Genomic DNA, 11,433 nt, shown 5'->3' on the forward strand with positions numbered 1-11,433 from the left:
GCTTTTAATGCTACACCCTTTAACCTTGATTATGGTCTTGATGCCATACTGCCAATTGAATTTCTATTACTGACATTAAGAGTAGCTAAGTATCTTGAGTGGACTGGACATGAATTGTCCGAAAGACTTAAAGATTTAAAAAAGGTAGATGAGAAAAGGCTAACTGTTGTAGCTCACATCTATGCACAAAAGCGGAAACAAAAATAGTTTTTTGATTCCCATCTAATAACAAAAATCTTCAAGAAAGGAAACTTAGTTTTAATCTATTCTCTTAAGCAACACATTCCCACGTTTAAGAAAAAGGGAAACGAACCGTTTATCATTGAAGATGTATCTCCAAGTGAAGCAGTAAAATTGTCCACCCTAAATAGTGAACCAATGGCTAATTGGATTAGTGGATGCCGTTTAAAGAAATACAATTTGCTGCTAACCAATGAATTGCTAGAAAGAATGCATGCAGCCAAGCAAAGGAGGATTAAACAACAGCAGGTTATTGATGAAGCCCAAGAGGAGGCTCGGCTTTGGGTACTCAAACGGAAAGCTGCTCTCAAGAATCAACAAATACCAATTCCCATCAACACTCTGGAAATAGATGACCGACAATGGGAATTACCTAAAGATGCAGTTTCAACAGATGATGACTGGTTAGACGGAATAGACCTGCGCATCAAAGTACAACTCAACAATCATAGCACCAATGCTTTGGTCGACACAAGAGCTAGAGTAAATGCAGTCAGTTATTCCATGTACAAGAAGGCAACAAGTCAAGCATTGATAGCAGGAATAGCAACAATCAAAGGACGCAAGAAGAACCCAACCCCAACATTGGGAGTAGTCAACTTGAATGTGATAGTACATGGATATTCATGTCCTCATCAGTTTGTATGCTTACCAGATGAACACATGAATGAGACGATGATTCTTGGAATTTCCTGGATGCGGACATACAAAGTAGTATCAGATTGGGATACAAATCAGCTCAAGCTATCACCTAAAGGTGGGCAACTCATTGTTCCAATTGCACCAAGCAAGGAGGAATGGAAAGGAAGCAAGCAGCAGACCAAACATGAAGTAATCAATCTTCTCCATCCTCTTGATAAGCAAAGGGTACAAGTAGCATGCAAGGAGTCAGGAAAATTTGGGTACCAAAAGCACAGCTTAAGGATAAGCCGATTCAAATATGGGTGCCCAAAACATCACTGACAAAACAAAAGAAGGTTTTAAGGGTCAAAACACAGAGACAAGAATCTCCGAGAAAGAAACGTAACTTAAAATGGATTTGGCAGAAAAAGGAGCACTTCTCTTCACCACAAACCATGAAACCAATCAAGCAATGGAGAGTTAAGTCTCAAAAGACTCCACCACACCATTCCACACCAAGCAAACCAAGCTACCATTGGCGAGAAAAAGCTCGACAACAGTCAAAAGTGCTACCAACAACTCAGGCAATCAGTGTGCTAAAGCATCCTGATGGTTGTTGGCGGTCATAGCACAGCGCACAACCCACCGACATAATGTCAATCCGGTGGATCGGAACCCGGCTAGTGCATGGAGGCATGGATGCACCTAATGTGATGGAATGAGGACTCTAGGAAGAGGGGTAAAGCAAGAGAGGAGAAGAGGGAAAGCCGATGAAGCAAGATCTATGCACACACACTCTCAATCTACACTCTAACTCTCTAATCATGCAGACAATGGTGTATCCCTTTGCTCTAATCTCAAGCACACACACTCTAATCACACATTAAGCATACACAAAGAAGCCTAATGAGAGAAATGTATGTAGCCCATGTATACACACACTCTAATCTAGCACACATGTGAAGCAAGAATGCTCAAACAAGAGGGAAAACTTGAGAGAGAAGAGAAGATTAACACTAATCATACACCATTAACACACATAAGCTTGAAAGACAAGAGAAAGTAGAGAGAACTTAGCTTCCATTAATCCCAATGACTACTACATATGATGTGGAAGATCCAAGCTCCATAGCCACTCCTCTTCTTCTTCTCCACACTCCCTCACACTCTGTTCTCTAAGAATTCCCTTTCACATCTTGTGAATTGACTTATATACAAGGGCTTTTAAAAATGGGCGGCCGGCCAAAAAATGTATAACATGCTGCAGGTATCTAGGCTCATCTAATCATCAATGTACAACTTGGAACCCACTGTGGAGCCCGTAAATACAAAAAATATATGCATACACATATGTGTACACACCAATGGAAGCATAATGCATGTCGTTGACGCTCGCCCGTCAACACTCTCCCCTCCCGAAGCTTTGTCGTCCCCGACAAAGCCATGTCGTGGTAGATGCTTGAGAAAGAATGTGCCTGCAAAAAGAAAACGGTGGATGAGGTAGCAAGCTCAAATATATGGTGATAAGGCATAAGGAAAAGGAAAAGCACATGTAGTAATGAGTAAATGCAAAGAATTATGAAATGTTACACTGCCATTAAGGAAAAATAAATTACACTTGTTGAAATTAACTAATCAAGAGTTTTGGGCTTATGAATGAGTCTATCAATTAGTTAGCTACGACTAAGGGTTAAAACATTTACTCTAGTACTAGCTAAGTTAGTAAATTTATCCCAATGCAAGATTCCCTAATTATGCATGTTATAGATTAGCTAACTAACTCTCACAACTCGAAACAAAAGCTTGAATTTTTTTTACTTGAAGCTCAATGGAAGTCTTTCTTATTTCATTTTTCTTGCTTTTCATTTGTTATTTTTCACATTTTGCAAAATCATTTGACGTGTGTGCTTATTTGTATACCCGGGGCTTTTTGCTTCTCAAAGAAAAGCACCCACATTGGGAACCTCTAGGGCTCTAGTACCATAGGCATTACATGTGCGTGAAGTACCAAATCAAGCCAAGATTTCTCTTCCAGCTTAAGCTTTTACACTTGTGGCACTTTTGTTTTTCTTCCATTTCCTTTGTATTTTCACTAGTGTTCTTTGTTGTTTGGGTGAGAAAGCCTCTCTATGCTTAAAACACTCCTAAAGTTTCAAACACTCAAATAATTTTACCAACTAGGACTAGTAGTCAAGTGAATGAGTTAACCTAAAGTCACGGCCTCCTAACCTCAAGGCTCATCAATAAAACTAAACTCTAAGTCAATTAACTAAAGAAAGTACAAGTTTAAACATCTTTAATGGCAGATAACAAAACATAATTGAATGCACTTAATCAAACCAAGAAGAAGCCACAATTAACAAATATAAATGTCAAAACCATATAGCATAGGAAGGAGTACACCTGTGCATGGGCTCGATGAAGAGGTCGATGTCATGGAAGCTCCTTGTGTCTGGAGATACATCATGTCTACATGGTCGTCCAATCTCCATGGGCAAGCTAATGTCTGTCTACGTGCTGCATCAAAAGATCAACAAAAGCACTATACCTCCAAGAGGTATGTCAGCAGCAAGATAAAATAACAAAAGTAACAGGATAATAAAATAAAGCATCTAAGCTAGGGTCTAAAACCTGGATATCCAGAGGGAAAAAACCCAAAAGGGAAAAAAGTGCCTCTGGTATATGCACATAAATCTAGTGCACATATCAATGTGTACAAATCTCAAATCTCGTGCAACTAGGAGTCAAGAGAGAGCTCTCACCATGAAGCATGATCTGCAATCTCTTAGCTCGATCTCTAATAGTCAAGGGCTGGCTAACACCTAGCTCCATATGCAAAGTTTTCTCAACAGCACAAGGAATGGTCATAGGGTGGGCATCAGCCTCTACTCGAATAGTCTGTGGAAGGCTCTTCGGTAGCCAAATCTGCAATGCTCGTGCTCTTGTAGGGAAGTCAGTCTGAGCTCTCCTAGCGTGTCTATGTGTGCATCTAGCTCTAGGACATACTATTTGCTGTGAAGGTACCGACCTCTGTAGGGGTAGTCTCATCTCTCGACATCTGGCTCGTGGAGGTCTCACTCTAGGGTATGATCTTGTATGCCCTGGGTGTGCTACCGCTCGTGGCCTAGGTACCCAAACATGTCTTTTTCCCTCAAATTAATCCTGTGCCTCAAGTGACCGTCTAGATGTAAGCTAACCATGTGAAAGTCTGTCGTCGGTCATATGGCTCTTTAGAAATATGATCGTGTCATCACAAGGTAAAAATCTAGCATGTATCTCGTCACGGGGAACAAATACTTGTTGGGTTGTTCTAGAAGCTCTACGTGGAGAGCTACGTGCCTGATCTATCGTGTGTCGCTCCTCAATGGCACTACTCATCGTCGCAGAGCCTCTGCCTAGAGAAGGCTCTACACATGGCTGAGATGCCTGTGTATGTGGTCTCCAAACAAGTCTAGCAGGCTCTATCGTATCCCTACATAGGGTGTCAGTAGAGGTCACTCTAGTCCGTGTACGTCCATGTATCTGTGGTGTAACCTCTATCTCTGTGGTGTCAGTAATGTGGTCTCTAGGAACCTGATCTAGAAAAGTACGGCTCGTGGCTGGTCTCCGCTCAATCGGGTGATTTGATCGTGAATCAGCACTCGTAGATGGCACTAGGGCAACATCTATATGTGGTGGCTGCTCTCTCTATGACTCACTGGCTATGACACCGTTATGCAAGCTAAAAGAGTGGGATAGCGATGATGTCGGCGCTGCATCTTCTCTCATAGGGGGATCTACTCTTGTAGATGGCTCTAGCTCGACGAGTCTTACCGAACGGCAAGCGACCATTCTCGAGCAAAGAAAAAACCGAGCGACTTTCTCACAAACATCCCAAATCTTGTGCAAAATAGATAGTTGCCTCCCCAAGATCCTAGTTTTGCTAAACAGGATCGATCAAAAAGTTCACTCCATGGTCTCCCAAAAGAAAGAGTAGCTCTCAATGGATTTGATAATCGAGACCCAAAAAAATGGGCAGCTGAAGTTTGGGTTGTAGAGGTCCAAGGCAACTAATGAGAATGTATTCTTTGTCGCATAAAGCAGTCTCTCTCTCTCTCTCTCTCTCTCTCTCTCTCTCTCTCTCTCTCTCCCCCCCCCCCCCCCCCAGTGTGATAGATTGGTTATGCCTTTTCCCTTTTGAATGACAAGTCTTGAGTTCAATAACTCTCCCAGTCACCATCTTTAAGGTCGTTTGGGATTGATTCCTACGATCTTAAAACTCTCTTCTTCTTCTTCTTCTTCTTCTTCTTCTGTGTGTGTGTGTGTGTGTGTGTGTGTGTGTGTGTGTGTGTGTGTGTGTGTGTGTGTGTGTGTGTGTGCGTGCGCGCATGTGCACATGCAAATTTTCACAAACAAAAACCTATGTGAAATAGTCCACACCTCCTGAGCTACGGAAGTTCATTTGGTAACACTATGTATTTGAAGCTAACAATAACCCACCTTGATTGTAGTTGCCTTATATTTCAAAAACAAAAAACCCAGCCTGAAGTAAGTGAGCTTGCATTGTTGATGATACACACACACATGTACATTGTTGTAGATATGCGCACATGCACACGCACACGCACACACATAGCACATGCACATACATACTACTATACAAACCTACACTTTTTTTTTTTAGTCCTATCTAGATTAATAATGGATAGTCAGTGCTTATTTGACTATATCTAGTTAGATGCAGATCCTTGGTGTCACACATTGGACCTTATGGCATGAAGAACAAAACAAGTTTGCAGAACATAGAGTTTAATTTTTAAACCCGAGTTATAAGGAGGCCCTTCAATTTTCATGGAGATAACGAGGTCTACACCGAATATGAAAAACAAAGCTCTAGCCCTTCTAGATTTCAGGGGAAGCAGTTCTTAAAGCGCTGAGTGAAGCTTCCAACAAGATAGTTATTTAGAAGTCTACATTTAATTATCCTTACACACCAAACAATGCGTAGTCATAGTTGTAGAAGGGATTGAATATGCGTCGAGTAGTCAATCCAAAGCTATGGTCATTACAGGGATTGAAGAGAGAGACCTCCAAAAACTGTAAAATGAATTGAGTTTTGTACGTTTGTGGAATTGATTTTCTCTGAACACTATTTTCGATACACTCTCTGACTCTCTCGCTTGCTCGCTCGCGCTTCTGGACTCTGCAAATGAGTTGAAGAACATCGCTCTCTCTCTCTCTCTCTCTCTCTCTCTCTCTCTCTCTCTCTCTCTCTCTCTCTCTCTCTCTCTCTCTCTCTCTACCAAAGCCTTTAAAAAAAACTATTGGAAACAGTCTCCGACGGCGTGGACTATTTCCATTAGGTTTTTTTTTAAAGGCTTTGAGTGAGCACTAGCGAGTTAAAGGGTGGAGGAAGGAGAAAATCCGCTTGGAAAATTCATGAAAATACAATTAAATTGTAAGAAATGTTTGTTATTTGGAAAATTTTCCTATTTGAATTTGAAATTTTGTACGTTTGTGAAATTGATTTTTCCCGAACACTTACACTCATGCCGGCACTCCCGCTCTCACTCTCTCTCTCTCTCTCTCTCTCTCTCTCTCTCACGCGCGTCACGCGCTTTTGGTAGTTGAAACCAATGTTCCATAAAAATGTGTCTCAACTTAATATAATCGTGCCGTTTTCAATTTCAAAAAGGGGAAAAGGAGGTTGAAGCAAGGGGAAAAGGAGAATTTCGCCCCAAAATAGAGAAAAATAGTGTAAATACCTGAAAAAATGACATAATTTTCTAAAAGGAATTTTGCATGTTTGAAAAGATGATTTTTCCCGATCAGTGAAAAACGTCTCTCTCACTCACTCACTCACTCTCTCTCTCTCTCTCTCTCTCTCTCTCTCTGCGACTGTACGACTGGAGCTGCGGAAGCCCGTCTCTCTCTCAGCGTCTTCCACCCTCGGTCTTCCACGCACGTTTCTGTTGCAGCTCTCGCTCGATTGGTTGTTGCTCTGGCGCAGGTTTTCGGATTTTACAGCTGCTGTCGACTACTGCAGAACATCAAACAAACCCAAAAGCTTGAAGATGTGCTGCAGTACGTCGGCTTGCATGGAATTAACTGAAGCCGGTACTAAAAGTTACTATAGCTCCTGCTGTCGAAGGCATAGTAGGGGCTTCTTCAGCAAGTGCTCGTGCTCCATGTTTAGGCCGTCATATATCGCTCCAAGCACACCCTCTTCCGCCCTGCGCTCTCGCTGACGAAGAGCGCCCGAGATGATCTTCCGAGGGGGTGTCGCCCAATCTCATGGCGGGTCCATAGAGACACCATTTCCTTTGACCCAATGAAGCCAGCCCACTATTGTGCCGCCGTTCTGTCTGATTCCCGCCTCTCTCTCCCCCCAAAAATTTTAAAAAAACCTACTGCAAACAGTCCGCGCCGGCGCGGACTGTTTGCAGTAGGGTTTTTTTTACTATTTGGGGAGAGAGAGAGATTTCTCAAAACACAGAGAGAGATTGGCCGTGCCAAGAGTTTATATGGTCGTGAAGCTTTAATTTCTAATTAGTTTTACGAGTGCTTCCACTGATGTGGCATTAGCCTGCCGATTTAAAAAAACAGGGAACGACGAACATGGTTGTGTATACAAAACTGCTCCCCTCCCTCTCTCTCTCTCTCTCTCTCTCACACTGCAAAAACTAAAAAAAAACTGTTGGAATTTCCAACAATTCTTTTTTAGTTTTTGCTAAGAGAGAGAGAGTTGAGAGAGAGGGTTCTAACATAGCTTCCGATATCAGACGAGCGAGAAAGAATTCCAGTCTCACAAGTGATAGAGAGCATTTGTAGACCAGAGACGCGTGCATTCGAAAAGACGACATCTGTAGACCAGACCTCGAGCAATCCAAAAACATCCAAAATTTATTTTTAAAAAAGCCTCCTTAAACAATCCTCGCCAGCGCGAACTGTTTCAAGAGGTTTTTTTTAAATGATTAAATTACCAAAATACCCCTTTGAAAATTTGTCAAAATTCCCAAAATACCTTTTAAATTTCAAAAAATCCTCCAAATACCCCCAACATTTTGTCATAAATTCTGAGAATTTTCCAAAATACCAGGGGGTTGTGAGATTAAATTTCTCCAAAGTTATAAAAATTAGTCGCTTTTCAAAAGTAAACTGATTGTCTATCAAAGCAAGATGTTAAAACTGGGATTTGAGTTGGTTATGCAGGCTTCGGAGATGAATTGCTTCATTAAATTAAACACGGATCTGGATTCTAAAGAAGAAATAAAGATAAGAAAATAATGAGCAATCCAACCAAAATAGATACAATGGTATTTTGGGAATTTTTGAAATTTGAGGGGTATTTTGGGAAAGACCATAAATAAGAGGGGTGTTTTGGTAATTTTTCATTTTTAAATTTTTTGGAGAGAGAGAGAGGGGGGGAGGCGGGGGGGGGGGGGGGGGAGGGGGGGGGGAGACTTTCAACTACAGCCGATTGCTACTTGTGCTTGTGGGGTTGTTTGCTGTCGGTTGCATAAAAGAGACCCAAGAGCATGTTATCAACCAGGCCAAGCAGGAATGTGTATAAAAACGGAGTGGAGGCAGAGACGGCAGGCATCATTGTTCTCTATGGCACTGCATGGAGCATCTACAAGATGGTGAAGTCACTTATCTACAAACACCACCCAGGCACCACATTGAGAGAGGAGACACTACTCCATTGCGCCCTGTAATAAGGGTTTCGCCATTTCAGAGCATGATTAAAAAATTGCAAATGGATATGATGATGAAGATATTTATGCGGATGATGTTATGAGAATACCAAAATAAGGCTTTGAATATATGTCTCTCTTCCATCTTGGTCTACGTACCGGATTTGTCTTGGTGCATCCATACTTGTAAACATTTCCCAACATACTTGTAAACACTTGCAAACATAGGACTACTCAAGAGATGCTTTTTTCAAAGAGAGAAAGATAGAGAGTGTTGATATGGTAGCAAGATTGAATTGGGAAGGGAGGGCGGAGAGAGAGAGAGAGAGAGAGAGAGAGAGAGAGAGAGAGAGAGAGAGAGAGAGAGAGAGAGAGAGAGAGACAGAGAGAGAGAGAGAGAGGGAGGGAGAGAGAGACAACATGTTGGCGACCTCCAAAACTCAAAAAAAAAATTCAAATTGGCAACAAGCAAAGCTCTCAGAGACAACCATACACAGCTCCTACTAATGATATGAATGGTAACAACCGATATGCACTGCACAGAAATTTAATAGCCTTGAGTTTCCTTGTTGTTTGTAAAAGCTAAACTATTGTATGTCTTTTGCTATGTAAATGTCTTTTATGTCGATTTTTTTAAATATCAATCATGTTTGGATCTGCTCAGTTTTATGATTGCTCGAAAAGTTTTGCTCGGAGTTTGGAATTCCCCTAGCTGGACAACTATCTCTAAGGGCCTCTGTGAGGTCGTCAGATCTAAACAAGGATGCTCAAGGGCAGCTAGAATCTGTGGAGTGGTTTCATCTATAACAAATCCATCGGAGTCACTCACTCTATGACTCTGTGAGATCTCTCGCTGTGTGATGGAAGTCTCGTGGATAAGTGTGGTAGGTGGTGTAGGCTCCCTAACAATAGTCTGGCTGGGCTCTAGTCTCAGGGGCTCTACCTATGGTGTCAAGCTAGGTGCTGGAGCTATCTCTCGTGGCACACCATTAGGAAATTTCGGAGGTCATTTGGAGGGCCTTCTAAGAAAATGTATTTTTTGCACTCTCTCTCTAGAAAAAATGACAAATAAAAGAGCTGGGTCTTTCATAGTAAAACTTCAAAAAGTGTACTTTAAGTACATTCCTTACCCCTCTGAACATTCGTTCGTAGTGATTGAGGGATAATACTCTTTTTAGTTGTATTGAATGAACAACGTCAATACGGAGGGAATGAGGCTAACATGGAGGGACAAATCCGCAGCCGCTATTCACTTTCCATTAAACCTGCACATTTGGCTAATGGGGCACTCCTCAAATGGCACAAATGTTACCCACAAACGAGCCAAATATCACCTTCACATTGATTTGGACAATGAGTACCAACCATTGATTAAGCGCAGTAAAACAAACACACATATACCTCCCACCTCCATAGACACGCTCAGAGCTCAAGGAGCTAAACACATAGATATCTGGACGAGAGGCTCTCTCTACCCTAAGAATCCAATAACTAATGCGTCTCCACCGTTTGTCAATCCTACAAGCTTATTGACCTTTGCTGGTGATGGAGAAAACGGCCTTCTGGGTTATTGTAAATCACTTACAAGAGAAGCTGGAACTTACAAGAGCATTTTCCAATCTCAACAATGTGAGATTGTTCGCCTTTCACATTTACATTCTACAGATCAGGTTACCATTTTGCAACATAAAACAGAGGTACAAGAACTGAAAGAAAAGGTGCGAAGTTGTCAAATGAAGGACACCATCTTGGGTGGTCGTATCCGAAAGAAGAAATTGCGCAATCTTGAAACATTGCAGGTTGCATCAAGAGGTCTCAAGAAAAGAATCCGAGCATTAAGGTGATGCTTCTTGGTTGGCTACATTGTCTTAGTTAAGTAATCACTTTGTTTTTTCTTGTTATGCATTGTTTTCATGTGCCTAAATAGTGTCAGTGAAGCAAATTTTCTGTTATTTACTTATGCATTGTCTTCATGTAGAGACTCAATCTATCCTGACAAGGAAAACATTGACCCCAAAGCCAATATAGGAAAGAGATTGAAGCCACTTATAAGTAGAAGCCTGGCAGCAGATATAGTACATGACAAGAAGTTTAAGGTTCTACAAAGAAATGTAGTGGACCGCTTTATTTCAGAGAACTCAGTGCCTGCAAAAGAGATACAAGGCACACTTGATTCACTTGGTGTAAGCAAAAGAGGATATTCGGCTATCCAAAAGTCTGTCTCAACCATCTTTGTTAGGAAGGGTATAAAATCCAAACTTCTACCATCAGCCTCAAGTGTTTGGAAAGAGAGGCTTCAGCTTAACGAGGCACAGGGAGACTATCTTGGACAACCCTTTCATATTAAAGCAACTTACAGTGGCCATGGAGCCAACACTGTGGCATATGATGAGTTCAACAATATTTTTATGGACCTGCGGATACTACAGAAGAGAATGGTGGAGTTTTACAACGTCACATTTGAAGAGTCACGTGGACTATTACATTTTGTGTTAAAACTGGATGAGTGTGAGCTTGTTAAAGAGAAAAAGCTAGAGCGTGTTACTATTACTTTAATGAATAGAGCCCTCTCAAAGTGTCCCAGTGATGATCCTTTATATTTTAGTGTTCAATCAGAATCTAACATATGGTGGCTTGGTGCGTTTGAGGTAAGCGATATTCTCAAGTAAGCTCAAATATTCAGATCTACTTAAGTCTCATTTATTTTGTGTTGCAGGTAAAGAAAGAAGATCATGAGATTCTATATTGGGTGTTCCATCGAACTAATATTCCGGAGCTGATTGATCGACAGACTAACCAGGGAGAGGTACTACGTCTAGATGGAAGGGGAGACTTTCAAGTTCAGTGGCATCTTGCAGGTGACCTTAAAACATTAAAGTGCATGTATAATTGTGGA

General features: G+C 41.5%; 1 pseudogene; it reads right to left on the minus strand.

The window, feature by feature from the left end:
• Window positions 1-2,260: 2,260 nt before the first annotated feature.
• LOC147462005 (uncharacterized) lies at window positions 2,261-9,534 on the minus strand (annotated as a pseudogene).
• Between the last annotated feature and the right edge of the window lie 1,899 nt (window positions 9,535-11,433).

This window comes from Adiantum capillus-veneris, chromosome 3 (genome assembly GCF_014529385.1).
Source record: "Adiantum capillus-veneris isolate H3 chromosome 3, ASM1452938v2, whole genome shotgun sequence".
Classification (NCBI taxonomy): domain Eukaryota; kingdom Viridiplantae; phylum Streptophyta; class Polypodiopsida; order Polypodiales; family Pteridaceae; genus Adiantum; species Adiantum capillus-veneris.